This window comes from Callithrix jacchus, chromosome 1 (genome assembly GCF_049354715.1).
Source record: "Callithrix jacchus isolate 240 chromosome 1, calJac240_pri, whole genome shotgun sequence".
Lineage (NCBI taxonomy): Eukaryota > Metazoa > Chordata > Mammalia > Primates > Cebidae > Callithrix > Callithrix jacchus.
In genome coordinates this window covers 7,784,720-7,806,726 of record NC_133502.1, presented here as the reverse complement: position 1 = coordinate 7,806,726, position 22,007 = coordinate 7,784,720, and the positions used below count along the sequence as shown (strand labels likewise).

Below are 22,007 nucleotides of genomic sequence, written 5' to 3'. Positions count from 1 at the left end.
GTGAGTTCTCATGAAATCTGGTGGTTTGACAAGAGGCAGTTTCCACCTGCTTTCCTCTCTTGCCTGCCACCATGTAAGACGTGCCTGGTTCCCCTTCCACCATGGTTGTAAGTTTCCTGAGGCCTTCCCAGCCATGTGGAACTACAAGTCAGTTAAACCTCTTTAGTTTATAAAAGAGGTTTAACTACAGTCTCAAGTCGTATCTTTATAGCAGTGTGAAAACAAACTAATACAGAGAATGAGAACCAGGAGGGTGGGGTACTGCTGTAAAGACAACCTGAAAGTGTGGAAGCAACTTTGGAACTGGGTAACAGATAAAAATGGGAAGAGTTTGGAGGGCTCAGAAGACAGGAAGATGTGGGGAAGTTTGGAACTTCTTAGAGTCTTGTTGAATGGTTTTGACCAAAATGTTGATAGTGATATGGACAATGAAGTCCAAGCTGAGGTGGTTTCAGATGGAGATAAGAAATTTACTGGGAACTAGAGTAAAGGTCACTCTTGCTATGCTTTAGCAAAGAGACTGGCAACATTTTGCCCTTACCCTAGTGATCTGTGGAACTTTCAACTTGAGAGAGATTATCTGAAGCTGGAACTTATGTTTAAAAGGGGAGTAGAGCATAAAAGTTTGGAAAATTTGCAGCCTGACCATGCAGTAAAAAAGAAAAACCCATTTTCTGGGGTGAAAATCAAGCCTGCTGTAGAAATTTGTATAAGTAATAAGGAGCCAAATATTAATCACCAAGACAATGGGGAAAATGTCTCCAACGCATTTCAGAGATCTTCAAGGCAGCCCTTCCCATCACAGACCCAGAAGCCTAGTAAGGAAAATGGTTTTGTGAGCCAGGCCTGGAGCCCTGCTGCTCTGTGCAGCATCAGAACATGGTGGCCTATATTCCAGCTTCTCCATGAGGGAAGGTGTTCTTTTTCTGGGTCCACAAGGGAGGTAGTTTTAAGGGTAAGAACTTCCCAGCTCCATGCCCCGCTCCCATCTTAACCATCCAGGAGATTTAACAGTCCCTGTTTTAATTTTTGCAGGCACGGGAAGAATCAAAAGTCAGTCACTCCAGTGGAAGTTCTAAGGAACTCCTTTCATTGGCCAGGGGTCTTAGAGACAGTGGGGGTTCCTCCCAGGTTAAAAGTCTTCTTCTCACACACCCCATTGGACTCCATGTTTGGATTGCCTTCCACGCACTCTCTCTCTCTCTCTCGTGGAAGCTTTCTCTCTTCCTCTCCTTTTCTCCTCTTTCTCTATCTAAATAAATCACTTTCTGCAAACTCTGCTTGGGGTCCAGAATTTACTTTATGAGCACAACTGCCGTGGTCCCTTCTCTCACTCTTGAGAGAGCAGGAGACCAAGAACCTTGGAGAAACATCCTCTCAGGGGAGCTGAGGGCTCTTCTGAACCCCTAAACCCCAACATCCACCTTCAGCTGTGGCTAAAAGGGGGCAAGGTACAGCTCAGGTACAGCTTCAGAGGGTGCAAGCCTTAGAAGCTTCCACATGGTGTTGGGCCTGTGGGTGCACAGAAGACAAGAATTAAGCTTTTGGAACCTCCACCTAGATTGTAGAGCGTGTATGAACATGCCTGGATGTCCAACAGAGAACCTCTGCTAGGGCAGTGTAGAAGGAAAATGTGGGGATGGAGCCCCACACAGAGTCCCCAGTGGGGCACTGCCTGGTGGAGCTGTGAAAAGAGGGCCACTGTCCTCCAGACTAAGAATGGTAGATCCACTGACAGCTTTACACTGTGCACATCAACACAAGCCAGCAAAGGAACTTTCCAAGGCTGTGGGAGCCCACCTCTTGCATCATCATGCCCTGGATGTCAGACAGGGAGTCAAAAGACATCCTTTCAGACCTGTAAGATTTAATGACTGCCCTGCTGGGTTTCAAACTTGCATAGGTCCTGTAGCCCCTTTGTTTTGGACAATATTTTCCCATTTGGAACGGGAATAATTATCCAATCCCTATATCTATGTTGTATTGTGGAAGTAACTAACTTTCTTTTGATTTTACAGGCTCTAGGCAGAAGGGATTTGCCTTCTCTCAGATGAGACTTTGAACTTGAACTTTTGAGTTAATGCTGAAATCAGTTAAGACTACTGTAATCCCTGCCTGTCAAGGGAGGGACCTGGTGAGACGTGATTGGTTCATGGGGGTGGTTTCCCCCATGAGGTTCTGTGATATGAGATCTGATAGTTTTATAAGTGGCAGTTTCTCCTGCTCTCCTCTCTAATGTGTCACGATGTAAGATGTGCCTGCTTCTTATTTTGCCATGATTGAATTTCCCCAAGACTTCCTCAGTCATGCAGAACTGTGATTCAATTAAACCTTTTTTGTTTATAAATTACCTAGTCTCAGATCACCAGTATGAAAAAAAAAATTAAACAGCGAACACAAGCACATATACAATGAGCACCAATTCGGGGACCTTTAGGACTAAAACAAAAGATGTCACGTTCTTCTCATCATAGAGAAAGTAAAAGAGAAAGATCAGGGCTGAAAAATTATTCAAATAATTATGACTAAAAATGTAACAAATTTGTCAAAGTGCATAAAATTACAGACTCAAGAAGCTGAGTGAACACCCAAAAGAAGAAACCCAAAGATATTCATGTCATGACATTTTATAATCAAATTACTAAAAACTGAAGACAAAGAAAAAAATCTTGAAAGCAGCAAGAGTGTAAAAGCACCTTGCCCTCCCCCCCCCACAAAAAAACAATTGAATGAAAGTAGTTGTCTCATTAGAAACCCTGAAGGCTGTAAATAAATATATAATATTTTTTTACATGTGTGTGAGAGAGAAAAATAAAACAAAATTGTTATCCCAAAGGTCTATACTCAGCACAAATATCCTTCAGGAAAATTAGAGAAGTTAAGATATTTTCAGATGATGAAAAACTAAAAGAATTTATAGAGAATGTAATCTTAAAATATAAATGATAAAAGAAGGAATCAAGGAATATCAAGAAGAAAAACAACAGAAAGTATAATAATATTAGTAAATAAAATAGATTTTCCTTCTATCAAGTTTTATCCATTGAAGAATTTTTTAAATCAAAATTATATTTTCTTGTTAAAACAAAAATGATGATACTTTATGAGCCATAAGCTATGTTATTGACTCATTATAAAGTTGTGAGTTGGACTGAAATATATACGATGGAAATATTAAAGACAATTACATTATGTTAAAAGAGAGGCTAAACACATGAATGGAGGCAAGCTGTCAATACTTTACTTGAAATGGAAATAGCAATACCAATTTACTGTGATAAGTTATATATATATGTAATAGCTACAGGAGCAACTAACAAAGCTATACAAATACCTATATTTAAAAACAATCTAGAAAAAAAATGAACTCTAAAAAATGTTCAAGTAACTAATAAGAAGACAGAAAAAATGAAACAGAAAAAAATAAAGGTGGAAATGAAGATAAAGCAGAAAATGTGATGGCAGTGTTAATATATCAAAAACTAGATTAAATATACATAGTCAAAAGGTACTCATTAGAAAACAAAGATCGACAAACAGGAAAAATAACATGACTCCACTATGTGTTGTAAAAAAGGAAGACACTGCAAGTATCACACTGTAAGTAGGTTGAAAGTCAAAAGATGGGAAAACATACACCATGCCAACATTAATAAGAAGTCAATAGTGGCTATATTTGTATCAGATCAAATCGGCATCTGATCAAAGCAATTTAAAAGGGACAGAGAAGAATATTATATAATGATGAAAGTTCAAACCACCAAAATGATAGCTATCTTTTTTTTTTTTTTTACATAAATTAACCCATTTATTATAGGCCAGTGATGTCTCAAAGAGTAGAGGAGCATCTACTGGTCTTTCAATTCCTTCAGTCTTCTGATGGCGGACTTTACTGTGACAGGGGAAGTGGTAGTGTACGTCCAGGCACCGCCAGCCACTGTCTTCATGCAGGAACCACAGTGCCAGATCCCCACAGCTCGTCTCTTCATCTTTGTTTTGCCACAGAACGAGCAAGTGTACTTGGCATGGTGGCTGATTTCAATTTTCTTCACCATTATCTGGAGGGAGGCCCCATAGCGGGTCCCGTATTTACCAACGATCCCAACTTTCTTGGTACGTTTGGCCATGTTGCCGATCCGAGCCCAGAGAGGAAGCCAAAATGATAGTTATCTTAAGTGGATGTGCCAAATAATGGAGCTACAAATATGTCAAACTAAAACTTACAGAACTGAAGGAAAAATAGAAAAATTCATCATTATATTTGTAGACTTCATCACCCCTCTCTCACCAATTGATAGTACAACTAGGCAGAAAATCAGTAAAAATACTGAAAAAGGCAACAACACCATCAACCAGCAGGAACTAAAAGATATTTAGAGATTACCACCCAACAACTTTAGGATAAACTGCCTTTTGAAGTGCTCCTGGTACACATTCCAAGAAACATCACATCCTGGAGTATAAAACTAACCTCACGATTTCTTTAAAAATGATTGAATTTATACACATTGTCTTCCCTAGTGACAATATAATCAACTAAAAATCAATAGCAGAAATACAACAGGAATATATCCAAAAATCTAAAACCCAATCAACTAGCTTGTAAATAAATATGTGTTAATAAGGAGGCTTCAAGGGAAAATTTAAAAATGCGTTGAGTGGAATAAAAATGAAAATATATCAAAATGTGAAGGATGCAGCCAAAACAGAACTAAGCGGTAAACTTATAGCACTAAATTCTTACATACAAAAGAAAAGTATCAAATAAATAAGCTGATATTTCATCTCAAGGACCCAGATGAAGAAGAGAAAAATGATTCCAAGGTAACCAGAACAAGGGAAATTACAACAAGAGTAGAAATTAAAAACAAGTGAAGATAAGTGAAACAAGCAGCTGCTTTTAAAAAGACCAATCAAATTGGCACACCTCTAGCAAGACTGATAAGGAATATATGTCACCTAGAGATGACATATATTAACATTATCACAAATGGAACAGAGGATAACACGTATCCTGCAAAAATTAAATGGGAGCAAATGAATACTGTGAACCACTCTATACACATAACTTTGACAACTTAGAGGAAATTAACCAAATACATTTTTGGAAAAACTAAAACCAAGCAAAAAGCTCAATTTCTTTTTACTTTTTATACCAACAAGTCAAATCTTTTAGGTTTGCTGGCTTATTTTGTGAGCTTTTTTTTGGTCTTCAATTGAATTGGTTATATCATTACCTTAGTTGTACTTATGTAATATGGGGAAACTAAAATAAGATGATCTCTTCAAGTACCTGATGCTTATTAAAGATTTTGTTGAGACATGAGGAATCTAACCATAATCAATCATAATTTTTGAATATAGGCATTGTAATAATCACATAAAAGGTATTATGTAATTCAGAAGAATGTCTTTTTATACATATACTACTGCTAATATATATTAAATGCTAACCTTAAGTTACATATGACATTAATCCCTTTATTTATTAAGCCATTTTATTGTAATGACCATCTTATGAATTTCATAGATGAGGATGTTAAGGCTAGGAAAGTTTAAGGATCCTAGGGCTAATAGATAGTTGAACCAGTCCTCAGAGAGTGTTTGTCTAATATTTGTACTTTATAGGCACTTCATAAATATAAATGTTATAACGTTTTGCTTGGTGAACACAGCATTATTTCTACTTACAGATGGGGAAACTGAGGCTTAAATGGCGAAGTAACTTTAAAATGTTAATACAATGGTAATACACTTTTAAAGAACTATCTAGTTGTCATGTTTTTCACTCCAATGGCAATGTATTCCTACTGATTTATTATTCAAGCTATTCTAAAGAAAACAGGTAGGGTGCAGTGGCTCATGCCTGTAATCCCAGTATTTTTGAGGCCGAGGCAGGTAGATCATCTGGGGTCAGGAGTTCGAGACCAGCCTGGCCAACAAGGTGAAACCCTGTCTCTACCAAAAATACAAAAATTAGCTGGATGTGGTAGCACAGAGCTGTAATCCCAGCTACTTGGGAGGCTGAAGCATGAGAATTGCTTGACTCCAGGAGGTGGAGGTTGCAGTGAGCCAAGATTGCACCACTGCACTCCAATCTGGTTGAGTGACAGAGCAAGACTCTGTCTCAAAAAAAAAAAAAAAAAGAAAAGAAAAGAAAAGAAAAGAAAAAGAAACAAAGAAAGGAAGAAAATATTTTTATTTTACGGGATTTTAGTTAAAATGGTTATCAAAATAACACTCAAATATGAAACCACATTCAAACAGCCTATGTTGATTCACAATTTAAAAGCTTAGGTGTATATTGACACTATCACATTAAGCACAGAAAGGTGCATAAATATGTGTAGAATCAAGTACATAAAATCAGAAACTAGAAAGAAAATAAAAATTATAATCAAAAGTTGAATCATAGGTCATCCACCCAAAATTTGTGCTTATAACAATTACAGGGTCATTAGAACATTACTATCACCTAACGGTGAGTCTTTAGATTAGATGATTCATTCCAAGAAGCTTCTAATTTTTTCATGCAGAATAAAGACAGTGATTCCTATTTGATAAAGCAGTGTATAAATAATATATGAGAAACACATACAATATTATGTCTGACATATTGGAAATACAGAATAAATGGTAAACATTTCATTATAAATTCTATGGTATGGAAAGCAAAATTTTATTTTTCCTCTGCTACCCTTTCCACCAAAAGTCTGTACTCCAAGTTCCACAGCGTGCATTTGACATTGAAAGGTGCAAACTGCTCTCCCAGTAACCACTTTCTTGACCCGATTCTTTCTAAATGTGTTCAGGTACTAATTATTGCCACTGCAGAGGTAAATGGAAGTGATGTGTAACAGAACAAAGACTATAAGTGATCGTGCCTTTTCCACTTATTTCCCTGCACTGCAGAATTACTGCATGAAGAAATGTGCCCATCAACCAGAAGCAGTAGATTGTTATATGGACAATATATAAGCTATTTTTATGTAAGCCTGTAAAATAAATAAGAGAGATGTTCAGTGAGGTCTATTTCATGCCCCAAAATGACTTTATTTATTCATTTTTTTGGCATTGGTTGCAACAATAATTGCGATATCTACATAACCGAATCTCGGTTTGTAAAAGATGTGTGTGTGGGATATATAGAGATTGAGATAATTAAGCACCTGCAAGTCTGCCACATGAAAAAGTTATTCCACTTACACTTATTGGACATAAAATATAAGCTCTTGGTTTGAATTCTACTAATTTGTGACTTACAGGAGATAACTTGGCCTCTTCATGTTTTACTACATCTCAAAAACAAATAAAAACAGTACACAGGCCAGGCACGGTGGCTCACGCCTGTAATCCCAGCACTTTGGGAGGCCAAGGCGGGTGGATCATGAGGTCAAGAGATCGAGACCATCCTGGTCAACATGGTGAAACCCCGTCTCTACTAAAAATAAAAATAAAAAAAATTAGCTGGGCATGGTGGCACGTGCCTGTAATCCCAGCTACTCAGGAGGCTGAGACAGGAGAATTGCCTGAACCCAGGAGGCGGAGGTTGCCGTGAGCCGAGATCACGCCATCGCACTCCAGCCTGGGTAACAAGAGCGAAACTCCGTCTCAAAAAAAAAAAAAAAAAACAAAACAGTACACACCATGTAGTTAGATAAAAATATATCTATAATATGCTCATTTGATTTTCAATTTATTTACTTTTATGTGGTTTTCCTTTTCTAGACTAAGAAGGACCTGGGTGGAAGATACATAGTAGCATGCTTCATTTGACCACAATCAATATATTTAGTGAGTAAAATGGTCCTCTAAAATGTGTAAGTATAAAAGGGGATTTTATAGAAAAAGAATTATTTCCCTAGACAGTTACAACCATATCACCAGTGTTCAGTGTTTTCTCAATCTAAGACATGGTTTCTAAATAGCATCAGTCACTACTGATATTTTGGGCTAATTCTTTGTTGTGCTGATCTGTCCTGTGTACTATAAGATGCTTAACATATCCTTGGTCTCTACTTCTAGATATCAATATCAACACTCTCCCCCAGGAAACAACCAAAAATGTCTGCAGACTTTGGAAAGTACTTGTTTGTGGGGCACAGTTTTTCCCAAGTTCAGAATCACTGGTTTAAGGTACTTACTAGATGCATCTCAGGAGCTCCAAAGTGAGCCAAATAAGAAACCTCCCTGTGACTGACACTAAAACCCCTGCCCAAACATACACATCAACTTCCTCACTCAAAGCAGCCATCAAAACTCTTCCATTTCTAAGAATCAAGGCATTCCCATATTTGCTAAGACTATTCCATTTCTAAGCACACTCTTTTTGCCAATTCAAAATCCTCCTTCCCCAATGCATAGATGTGAGTGCATTATTTTAATATAACAGTGCAAGTATATTAGAGATAACCTCAGGAAAAGAAAATATTCAAGACATCACCAATAAATTGAGTCAACAATGTATTTATTATACCAGAATAAGTCACATGTTTGTGGTTAACAAGCCACATGAAAAGTTGTTTGCATGTTCATATTGTCTCATAACACACTCTAGAAAAATTAATAGGTAACATTAGAGACTCCAGAATGGATTAGGAACATATTAAACAGCAAAAAAACAAAAATAAAAACAAAAACCTTTCAAATCTCAAGCAGTAGAATCCATTAGAGATATGAGAGTAAAATAATATAACCGATTAACATTTCATTATCAAGCATGCCCTTATGTTTTTCTGAATTATACCAGAAGAAATCCCATTCACATTGTAAGGAGGATGCTGTTTGGTGTTGGGCAGGCTGAAGAATTAATATCACCAAAAGAAACACAATGAAAGCCCAGCCAATTCAGCCATTCAAGTCAGAGCATCAGGACTATCTGAAAACTTTAGCATATCAAGCCAGAAAAAGAGATTTTTTTCATGGTGATTATTCTGCCTGTCAAATTTTGACTTTTGTGTTTGTAGTCAGCATTATATCATGTGGCCATGCATAATGAGCACTCCCTAAGTGTCAGTCCCTAAGTGTCAGTTACTGTACCAGGAGCTAAGTAGATCAAGGCAAGTTAGAAAAGGTTCTGTCCTCATGGCACTTGCAATCCACTATCTATAAAAATGATTAAAGTATGAGAATGCATCTGATGCTTAAATAAGCTTAATTATCCTAGAAGTCTCAACTTTTTGGATGAATCTTAAAAAATAAACATGATTTTCACAGAGACATGATTTCACTATATCTATGATCTCTTAGTTAAATTGACAGCAAAAGGTGGCAATATCTGCTTGGGGAAATAATAAATACATATGTTTTAATTTTGATTTATGAAGTTTTGTATGACAATTTATATGCTTCTCTGAACTCATGAAAAATAATTACAATATAATAAAAATGTTTCATGTTAAAATTAAAATCACAGAAATATTTGAATAAAAATTTAATAATTTTATGGCTTGAAATCTATCAAATTGGGTACATTATTGGTGGGATAAAAGGCAATTTAATACTAGTAATGATAGAGGCAGGAGGCAGAAAAATTCTGTGCGGACAGGAGCAGGTCCCTGGTGAAACCCTACCTTTAAGCCAAAGCAGCCTGACATCCATGGCCCAAAGTGAGAATGTCTATTCCTGTTAGCCTACTCTCTCCCAATTGGTTCCTTTTGAATAATGCCTTCTAGCCAATCAAATGTCTTCTCCAAAACTACCTAGGGCCCAACCTGCCTTCCCCACCTTGTGCCTGTAAAGACCCCAGAATCAGTCAGAAGAGGAGAGAGAGGTGGCTTGACTGGAGAGAGGCAACTTGACTTCAGAGAGACAGCTGGACTTCTCAGAAAAGATGGCTTGACTTTAGAAAACAACCCTCCAGTCTTCAAGGGAAGATGACCTGCCCATTCCATACACTTTCCTGCTCCCCTCTCCACTGAGAGCCATTGCCATTGCTAAATAAAATTTTTTGCTTTCATCATCCTTCAAGCATTTGATCAATCTCATTCTTTTTGGATGCTGGATGAAAGTTTGAGAGCCACCAAGTGCGGGTGTCCAAAAAAGGCTGTCTTACTGGCCCTTTGCTCTTGCTGGCAGAGGGCAGCTGCCCCATGCAATGAGGCAACTAAGCTGATAACACACAGCTGTGTGCAGGGGGCAGGCTAAGACAGCATGTAATATACCCTCTGGGGCTTTGGGGTTGCAGGTAACTCTACCTGCTCTGGTTGTGGGCCCCACACAGAGCTTGCTCCTGTGTTGGCGCCTGGAGTGGCTGGCCAGGTCCGACACTCACTCACCTGTGCCTGGTCTGGCTGTGAGTCCTGCACTCACTCATTTGCATGCTCCTCCAGCAAGAGGTGAGCACAGCAAGTCAAGTAAATATTCACCCTCATCATGAGTCTGATAAAAGGGCCAAGAAAAATCTTGCATCAGATATTCTTAATTCTTGCCTGAAAGTTTTTTGTAATAAAATATAAACTTATAATAGATAGCATTTATGTAGAAACAGATATTGTAAGTATTATTACCCTATGATCAATTCATAGACTGAAATCCGGTATCAGAAGAAACAACTCCAACTTTTAATTTTTTAACTTTACATCTACAGAAAATGAAGACATGAATACCTCTTACAATTTATTTCAATTAAGTGGCACTTATTTAACTTTCTCACACCATCCATAAAAGTGCTATGCTCTTTCATTCAAATGACTTTTGTTTTACAACTACTTGTAATTTTCTCTGGCATCCAAATATGCAAGAAGAAATTCTTTCTTAAAGAAATTATTATGAGAAACAACTTAAATTGAAAGTAACAAGAAGAGATCAAAAATGTTTTTCTTTACAAAAGTGTTTATTTTATAATTTTTAAAAATTAACATGTTTTAGTAGTTTAAATTCCTATGTATTTATAGAAAATAGGTAAAGGCACAAGGAAAATAAAAAAACTTAAATCTCTTTCAAATCAAGCTATTAAAAAAGCAATGCCAAATGAGGATGTTGAAAAATGACATGTATTACTAGAATGACCTTATAAGACAAATAAAAACATAATTTCATTAATAAAATACATTTTATTAAACTTCTCAGATCTATGTTATTAGAGCTTCTATATACTAATAATTTATCTCATATTATTTTCTAGAAGTTCTACATTGAATTAGCAAACTGTGACAGGGTCACCTCCAAGCTATCCCCATAGAATCTCTTCAAACCTTCCCCATTCCAGTTGAGAAATGAAGATTTAGGCTATTGGAAATAAATTATTTTTTGTAAGTCTGACTTTTAAAAATCATTATCAATGTGAGCACTGACCTGTGAACATTACAGCAATTAGTTGTGCTGCAGATTCTAAATTTGTCAGTGTCCACTCAATTTGTGAAATTGGGTAGATTAATTAAAGATAGTAATATGCTGATAAGCATTTTATTATTTTATTCGCTGAAGATTCCAAACTAGCACTTTATATATAAATGATTTCTTAAATGTTTAATTGACTTTGAAAATGTAAAGATAAGGAAAAGTCTTCCAAAACTGAGTTCAATAGTTGCTTTATAATTCCACTGTAATACCCCATAAGAGGATGCCATGTTATTATATCATCTCCCACTGCTCCCACACTGGCAGCATCATCAGTGCCCAGAGGCAGATCTGGGATGAAAATGGCTATTAATGAATCACAAGTTCACAAGGCTTAAAAATATAAATCAAAATTCAATATTCTGCAAAGTTTAGATCTCCTTGGGAAATATGACAAAGTATTTATGTTCTATCATATTTATCAGAAAAGGAGAGCTCTGTGAGTTTCACTTTTCAGACCAAGAAGGTTGAATATTTCACATGGATAACAGATTGCATGTTTTGCTTTGAATTTTTCTTTACATGTTAACAGCTACAAATGATGATCACACGCTTGTATGTATTTATACTTATGGACCAATTCGTCTATGAAATAGAGGAGGGAAAGGAGAAGAGAACAAGGAACTACTCCTTAATGAATCCTATCATGTTCTAGACATGATGCAATATTTTGCACATACTCCGTCTAATAAATGATCTTTGCCTAGATTAGAATGTGTTCACTATCTACATAGTCACACATATAGAGTTATATTTACATCTATTGAGAAAGTATGTTGATGTATTTTGTGTTGATACATATTCACACACATGCAAAACTGGTGAAGACAAATATAATAAAGACCTGTGTACCTCACGGGGAGGTAGAGGTGGCTGGGCTTTGCAGAGAAAAATTAAGAGAGTGGAAAGCTACAAAAGGAAAAGCCCCTAGAAATCTGCACTGGGTTCCCTTCGATTTTGTTGCTGAATAGTAAGCTGCATATGTGTAACATAAAACTCTACCTACCTGAGCAGGAAAGACTGGGGGAAGAGGGTGTAAACTGGGTAATTATTTTACATTTGACCTGCCAGAGAGGAGAGTTCTCACTGAATATTTAGTAGATACCCTAGACATTGTCACCTTTGTTGTAGAACTAGACTAGCCTTAGAACAAAGGCTGAATACCCACACAAAACAAGCTTAAAAACGAGCTCTGGAAAAAAATCAACTGATCGCCAAGCAACTAAACTGGTTACTCAAAGAAAATCTATCTCACATTGAAACACACACATACACATGCGCGCGCACTCACACACACACACACACACTCTTGAAATCCAGAACTCGGCAGATAAAAAATCAATGATGAGCATCAAATAAAAAGTTATTGTATGTGCCAAGAAGAAAAAAAAAGTGCACTGTTAACCAGGAGAAATGTTACACAGAAGCATAACCAGAAACAACAGAGGTAATGTTATAAAATAAAACAGTTTTTATAAATTTGTTCAAGTATTTAAAGAAAACCATAAAATAATTAGGCAAGAAATGGAATGCACAAGAAAGTAATCAGATAAAACTTTTACAGGTGAAAGTAGAATGTATGATATAAATAATTCACTAGATGGTATTAAACGCATATTGGATACAGCAGATGGAAAGATTAGTGAATTTGAAGACATAGCAAAAGAAACTATGCAAATTGAAGCACATAGAGAAAAAAAGACAAAAAAAAAAAAATGAAGTGAACTGACCTGTGAGATAATAGTAAACTTTACAACATGTGAAACTGTAAGTTTTAAAGGGAGAAAGAGGAATAGAAAAATAAATTCAAGAAGTAATGTCAAAAATCTTTCTACATTTGATGAAAACCAAAAACTCACAGATTCAAGGAGTTTAGCAAACACAAAACAGAGACAATAATTACTGCAGGCTTCTTGCTGAAAAACCATTTAATTAAGCCAGAAGAAAAGTGGAACTACATTGTCAAATAGAATTCTATATCCAGCAAAAATTGATGCCAAAATTATTTTTAAAAAATATGATTTTGCTTTTAGTCAAACAAACACTAGATGAATTTCCTTCCAACAAACAGCACCGAAAAAACTATAAAGAGATACTTCCTCATGGGGAAGAAAAATGACACCAGATGGAAACGCTAAACTATACAAGGGAATGAAAAATGAGAAACGTTTAATCTGTAGGTAAATATAAAAGATTTTCTTCATATTCACAATGTTCTTTGATAAGTCATTTACTGTTTAAAGCAAACTAATAGTTAAGAATAATAGAATGTATAACATATGTAGAAGTAAAGGCTGTGGGAACAATAACCCAGAGGGTAAAGTGTAAATGGAAGTATAGAGGCTTGGAGTCCTCATCTGTGAAGCGGTACATGGCATAAAGGGAGACTAGTAGTCACTGCCAGTGCCTATTTGATCTTGAGAGACCATATTTTAAAAGTTGTATAGATAACAAACAAAGAGTGTAAATAAAAGGAAAAGGAAAAAAAGAACAAACCAGAACAGATTAAAAAGTGGAAAACAAGTTTGAGAACGGTAATTTCAAATCCAGCTATATTAATAATTATACTAAAAACTCATGGACTCAAACTTCTAAAAAAGCAAACATTGACAAATTGTGTTTTAAAATAAACAAACCATTTACTGACTAAAAGACATACAATTTAAACAGAAAGACAGAGATAAATCTAATATTGATATTGGTGACAAACTAATCATAAGAATGCTGGAGTAGCTCTTCAGACAAAGCATATTTCAAAATACATATTATTATGTGGGATAAAGACAGACTCTTCATAACGATAAAAGGGCAAATTCATTAAAAACGTAAAATAATTCTTAATGTGTATGAACCTAGTAGCAGAACTTCAAAATGCATAAAACCAAAAGTGATGGAATGAAAAATGTGGTAGGGATTTCAGCCAATATATGTACTATTATGATTAGTAGAGGCAAGTGATGACATGGAACCAAATGCATAGTACAATGTTAAATGTTTATTGCCCTTTAAAATATGGATATTGGCCTGGCTATTATGCAGTGTGCTGATAAATAGAAATCCTGTTATATCTGGATATTGAGAGTAAGCTGTGAAACCAGCTAATATTTTCCCTGGAATGAAATGCACACATATTGCAGACTGAACTTTTATGGTTTAAAATTGCACACTAGCATCAATACAAAGTTACTTACCATATTAAAGGTCACAAGAAAGTCCTTAATAAGACAAACTCAACTATTAATACTTGATTAAGCAATATGATTTAAGATATTTTATTAAAACAGAATTCATGACATTTACAACTATGTATGCTATAATCTTACAACAATGTACTGTGTAATAAAACAAAGTTAATTAACAAATCAGTAGATTATAAAAATCAACCAACTTGATCATTCTCCAAGTCTATAAACTATGAAACTCACAAAATTAAGCAAAGAATATACCTCTATTATATCTGTGTATGTGTATGTTTATGAATGTGTGTGTCTCTTCGTTTTCATAATCTGAAATAATGAAAAATTTACTGAGAATCGCAAGCATCTTTGATTGTAAGATCTCAGTAGATCAAGGAAGTTCTCTTTATAAGTAATTTAAAGGGAAATGTTTTCACTTCATTTGATACAAGATCAAAAGTTTACTTCGGTATAAATCAGAATTAGGAGAGAAATTGAGAGCCTAGTATCAGACAAAAGTAGTAGCAAGGCACTTTTGTGCTAGACAAGCAGAGTTTCAAAACTCTTCAAGCCAAATGGAAATCAATATTTATTTACTTTTTTAAAACACACGATTTCTTAGCCTTAGAGAGTACTAATTGCTTATTACGGAAGTACAACTTTTCCAGATAACCAACCAGAGTTCATTTAGAAAGCTGTCTCACATTTTTGCAGAAACGGTTTTAGGAAGCAAACACTTCAAAAATATACATATAGTTGTCTATATTTAGGTGTCATTTATCCACTTGAATTATTTTGGTACATTTTTCCAATTTTACTTCTGATGATTCAGACTGTGTCATTATTTTCAGAACAGAAAACCCAGATCATACGTACTGTGTATTGTTTGTACATATGTCATAAAAGCCACAAATATTATATATTTATAATACACAAACTCAGTGGTGTTAGTTATTTTTTATGGTATAACTGAACTAAGTATTTCTCCAAGTGACAAAATGAGAAAGGAAAATACATTGTCTTTCATGTCTTGGGATAGATGCTAAGTATAGACCTTCGTGGGTCTTTTATACTTTTTTTTAAAAAAAAGGTTTCTCAGGCTACATTTAGTTCTTTTGAGAATACACAGTGCTCCTCATTTGGGAATACATTTCTCCACTAGCTAAGAGTAATTAATTTAGTGGCATATAAAAGTCTTCTTTCCAATAATGATATAAACTCAGGAGATATTCCAATATTATCAAACCATTCATTCAATGGAAAAACTATCCATATGCAGAAGAACCAGCAAATATTTGTTGATCACTAATTATAGACTAGGAACTGTCCTGGGTACAGGAGATACAGCACTGAACACAATAGGCAATGTTTTTGCTTTCTTGGAGCTTAAGGTCTAGTAAGGAGATATGGATAATCAAATAAGTTACATGTATCTCTGTGTGTGTGTGTGTGTGTGTGTGTGTGTGTGTGTGTGTGTCTCACAAATATTTGTCAATAGCAATATATCCTATACATAAAAATTAGGGATTAGAGAAGGATAAGGAACCCTGAAAGGAGAAGGGATAATAGTGCCTTCTATGATGTCTGTGTAAGACATCACTAACAACGTGGCATTGGTGTAAGGACCTGAAGCTGAGGGCCATAACCACGGGAAATCTAGAATCAAGAGGGCTCTAGGCACAAGGACAGGAGAAATCAAAGCAAAGACTCCATGGTGCAGAGTGAGTTTTCAGCTTCTAGTCATAGCAAATTTAAACATGAATAAAAGGCAAAAGTAGTGTAAGGCTGCTGCAGTTTTGTGAAGTATAAGTAATTTCTTGGGGTTCCTCTTCATTCCTCTTGATGGAATCTCAGAAGCCAGCGGGGGAAATCCTTAACAGACTTTGGTTTTCTTTTTGTGGATTTGCAAATTAAGGGGATTTGTGCTAAAATTGTGTGATGGTTAATGCTGAGTGTCAACTTGATTGGAATGAAGGATGCAAGGTATTGTTACTGGGTGTGTCATGAGTGTGTTGCCAAAGGAGATTAACATTTGAGTCAGTGGACTGAGAAAGGCAGACCCGCCCTGGATCTGGGTGTGCCCAGAACAAAAGCCAGCACCCAAATTTTATTTTGAATTGTAGCTCCCATAATTCTCATGTGTTATGGGAGGAACCTGGTGGGAGATAATTGAATCATGAGGGCAGTTTCCTCCACAGTGTTCTCGTGGTAGTGAATAAGTCTCATAAGACTTGGTGCATTTATAAGGGGTTTCCCCTTTCATGTGGCTCTCCTTCTCTCTTGCCTGTCACCATGGATGTGCTTTTTGCCTTCCACCATGATTGTGAGGCCTCCCCAGCAATGTGGAACTAAGTACATTTAACCTCTTTGTCTTTATAAATTATCCAGGCACACATATGTCTTTATCAGCAGCATGAAAATGGACTAATAAGTATTTTATTTTTGTATTTTATCTAATTTTAGCTTTCTTGTAATCCATGACTCTGATTGTATGGAGACACATATACTTTGTAAATAAGTATTCTTGGCATGAAAAGTTATAGTCATTAAATGCATAAGAATAAACACTTTGAGGAAATAAAGTCAAAACTGCTTTTATAATGACAAAACCTTCAGAAATATTCTATAGGAAAAATAGCTTCAGCTAAATTATTCCATCAAGTTTCTTGTTCAAAATTCTAGTGATGTTCAATGGTTTACACTTCATAAAACTCCTGGTGAGGGGGAAGGAGGATCCTTTAATTTTATAATCAACTTCTGGCAACAGTGAGAGATTATAAGAGGCTTGTTTTTAATCTTCTCACAGATCAGATTTAGTGATTTTAATCTTCTTTCGTTTTGTGGTTGTACCGCCTGAATTCTGAAGTGTAACATTTCATCAATATGGATCAAGACTATTCACAAGTTACTGCTTTATCGTTCACGGTAGATGTGAAAGAGCTGTTATTTCTTTATTTTTATGCTTGTTTAATTACGAAAGAAAGAAGGGAATTAGATTACAGAAAAGAGTAACAAAATACAGATTTGATGCGCACTATTATCAAGAATTAACTAGTTAAACCAATTGAAACAAATTTTTAAATGCATTCATATAATGTACAATTTAACCTTGCTGGATCTGAGACACTGACATCCTATAATTTGTTAAATGTTATGTTTAGGTTGAAACTGCTGCATATAGAATTTAACTCTAATATTTTTAATTGAAGAAAACAAACATCCTTATACTAAATAAAATCTGGATCAGATGGTAAATTTCTGATGCCCTGTAGATTGGAGCAAATACTAGGTGCTTATCTATGATATCAGATAAAGTAATTTTCTCTTTCTCTTTCTTTTCTTTTCTTTCACTGAGACGGAGTCTCACTCTGTTTCCCAGACTGGAGTGCTGTGGTGCCATCTCTGTTCACTGCAACCTCCGCCTCCCAGATTCAAGTGATTCTCTTGCCTCAGCCTCCCAAGTAGCTGGGATTACAGGCGTGGACCACCGTGCCCAGCTAATTTTTGTATTTTTATTAGAGACAGGTTTTCATCATATTGGCCAGGCTGGTATCAAACTCCTGACCTTAGGTGATCTGCCCGCCTCGGCCTCTCAAAGTTCTGGGATTATAGATGTGAGGCGAAGTAATTTTCTTCCACTATTTTTAAATTGTGGTAAGTACCTCAGGGCTTCCTACGCTTCCGTTTGAATGTTCTTAAATGCTTTTCTCGTTGTTCCTAAGTAACCACACAGCCAACAACTGTGATTACATCCATCCACCCTGTAGGTTCAGCTTCCAAACAGCACAGAGTGCTAGTGTAGGAAAGAGATTTTAGCTCATATCAACTGAATAAAGAAAGGGTCTGTTTTTGCCTTTTTAGAAATAAAAGACACACCACCCTGCAGAACTGTGGAATTGTCTGAGTTGGTCATTCCTAAAAGTGTTTTTTGGTCGTTCACTTTATGTGTTCCCTTTCTATCTTGTTTCTTGTTTACGTTAAATAGCATACTGCCTATTTGAATTGGTACTTTAATTCTTTGCATACGTTTTTACTATTTTCATGATTTTTATGTGCTTATTCAAATGTAGCCCTTATGCTTCCAGTCTTCATAACATGTTACTGTAAAGAATGGTTTTCCCTCCATGATATCCAACAAAATGTTGGTGGCATCTGCTTTCCTTATCATCTCATAGTGGAATTTCTTTCTCCACGTAAGACATTATAGTTTATTGACTCCTGCCCAGTTTTTGAAATATTGTGTTCTAGTCTGAGTTTTGGCATAAAATGATAACATTTTAATTCCTTTCAGTGACAAGAGTATAAAATTTCTGCTTGGCAGTCCAGGTGAAAATGGATTATCTTCACTTGGGCAGAATCATGGAGATAATGACAGTAATATGCTCTTGTAATACAATTCAACAGACCTCTTGGTTCTTCCTGTACAGAAGCACTCTTTTTCAACCTTTCCCTGCCTGTGTCCTTAGGTATGTGTAGGTATTCCTTATCTGTAAGTCATTCAGAGCAACCAAATCAGTTTTTTTGTCATTTGTTCCAATGCATACAGAAAACATTCACAGAGAGAGAGAAGTAAACAAAAGGAAGCAAAAAGAAAAATCACCACCTCTCATGTCAGTGCTGGAAATCGTAGGGAGGACAGCAGATGCATGCGCAGAGAGGCTTACTCTTTATTGTCTACAACTCATTTTGGAAGGTTATTTAATGTCTTTCAAGATGCAAAAATGTTTGATCTACATTCCAAATGGCACAAAAATGTAAAATGGATGTCAAAACCAAAAACGAGAAAGGCAAACGTAATTCACATCAGGTTGATTACATGTTAGAAATGCTGCAGAAACATGTATAGTAAAAGAAATTGAATCTGAGTATGTAAAGTTACATATTTTTAAATAATTTGATCATCAGGCAGACCATGTGAATTCAAGATGATTATCATCCAAGTAGTTTAGTATGCCTTCAAATTCACTAATATTTTCCATGCTTCTCTCAAATGCTCATTATTGCAATAAGAACAAACTGATTGTTTTTTAAAAATGTATACCTTCATCAAACTGTTTTTCTTGTGTACCCAAAAAATAAAATGTAACGGATTGCAAATTAACTTTTACAATACTTTTTATATTGAAATTAAATTTCCTCAATATCAAGTATTAAATGCTTTTACTTTCAACTACTACATGGCCATTTTTAAAATAAAAACTTAGTGTAAAATTGATTGCTCAGCATTCCAGTACTAACCTCCACATATTTCACTCATCTTATCTAGTGGATTGTGGGACTTCTTTCCAAAAGTAGGCAAGACTTGGAAAAGTATCTAAGCATAACACTAGTTTTAAAAAATTGCTCGATTTGTAATGGAATCCTAATATATCTCTGCAATCTCATTTTGAATGACCAGCATTGGCCTTCAAATAACTCTTGGCACTAGATAATCTTTAGCACAAAGCCAAAACACATAAGAAAATTTATACGAGAACACAAAATCCCTTTGCCAGTCATAATATATGCATCTAAGTAGTGAATTTTCCCAAGATAATTGCTTTTTCAAGTAACTCACCTGTGTAGTCAAGAAATGTTTCACTGGGGATAAATATAACTTGTAAAACAGTACTAACAACTTCACCTTCAATGTCTTTGCTTTGATGAAACAAACTACGCTATGCCTATCATTCTGAAATTGCAATGCTGAACATGATCAATAGAAGTGACACTTTGGTATCCAAGGAAGACACACTTACTTAAAGTACAGTCTGTGGCAGGCACTGAGGCAGGAATGGTGAAAGCAAATACAGCTAAGATCATCTCTTCATTTACTTTTTCCTCAACACTATGGCTGTTACCTATTCTCCACACTCAGCTTTTTCAGTGGTCTGAATAGAATTTGAATACCCTGAAATGCTTCCGAAATGGCATGTTGTATAACATTACCTAGCCTTACATATAGTGTTCTATATTGCTAAGGTTCAGAAGTTATAAAATGTATGTTTCCTCTCAGTTTCAGAGGCATGCTACATACCAGGAAATCCCACTGCTTATTATGCCTGCTACCTGCCAGCATCTGAGGATGTGCTAAATGTCTGCCTTTAGTTACAATCAGTGTGTTCCCCAGAGGATTCTGGCCATCCAGCAGGGCACGCAGACAGCATATTTGTTTATGTTTCAAGGAAAATGAAATAGTGAACAGTCTTAGATGACTTTAGAGTCATCTAGGGCCTTAGCAAACATAAAGCCAACCAAAGTCCTAGAAATTCCTACAACCTTTCAAACACTGACTGTCATTTTAGGTAAACTAATCAGTAATGATATTATTATATTATAATTATAATAAGCAATATAATATATTTCAGTTTGGACAAAATTCTACATGTGTCTCACCTAAAGGTTTAAAAATGATATATATTATATCTAAAAAATAGTTGAGTCTCAAAAATACAAAGATAGTAGCCATATCTTTTATTTCCTATTTTTCTCTATACAAAAATAGCACTGTTTTATTAAAACAAAAAAACTCATATGCACACCATGTTTGTGCTCAGTGTCTCTGAGAAACCAATCTTATGGCCTAAGCATATCCTGTTAAAAATTTGGGGATGAAAGAAATGAAAATGGCTACCCAGGAGTAGGGTACCCAAGCAGGTACCTCCCAGATTGAAACAGATGGTTGTTATTATAATCTTTACAAGTTTTATTCATGGATTACATTCTTGAAAATGTTAGGTCTGATTTCATCTTTAAGAATACAAGCTCTTGAAAATAAAGCCTGTTTTATAAAGATCACTGGCCGGATTTCAATTCAGTAAAAATAACTTATATTTAGATACAGAACTTTTCACTTTATTATATATAATCATGGGCTTTGTCATTTAATTTTCAAAATAACTCATTAAAATTTCTTATCTCCAGATGCAGAAAGTGGAATTAGAAAAATTATATGTCCAATGTTGCCTCTATGGAATATAGGGCAGGAGTTATATATACATTTTTTTGTACTGGGATTATCATTTATATATAGATATGAAATATAATTAAAATATTAGAAGTGAATTCTGACAAACATGATGAGATTGTTCATCTAAGAACAAGTCATTGTTACTCGAATAAGTTGGCTGTGAGATTTTCACAGCAAATAAATAACAGAGCATGATTGTTTATTGATTATGTTATTAGAGTATAATTTTGCTACCTGATGAAGGTTTGGGTCTATATCTAATATATTTGAAATGAAAAAACATCACATATTCCCAGGTAAACAATATCTTTGAGCCCAAAGGGGAAAGTCAATATGTGAACAAGTCAACTAAGGAAAACATAATGAAGTAACATTTTAAGCAAAATAGGGAATACCTAAACAAAATGATTCCATATTTCTATTTATTCATTCTTGAGGTTGAAGTTGACAATGGAATTATGGTTCATCTTTTGAAGAGAGAGTTTTACCATCTCACATTCTGAATTTGAATGTGTTTAGAGGCCATTAGGCAACATGTGAGC

The 22,007-nt window shown here is 35.4% G+C and overlaps 1 protein-coding gene and 1 pseudogene across 4 annotated transcripts in view; both read right to left on the bottom strand.

Moving 5' to 3' along the window:
• GPC5 (glypican 5) overlaps positions 1-22,007 on the bottom strand; it is a 1,444,351-nt gene that overhangs the window by 824,362 nt on the left and 597,982 nt on the right. The window lies entirely within an intron of this gene.
• Positions 3,778-4,150, bottom strand: LOC100388254 (ribosomal protein L37a pseudogene; annotated as a pseudogene).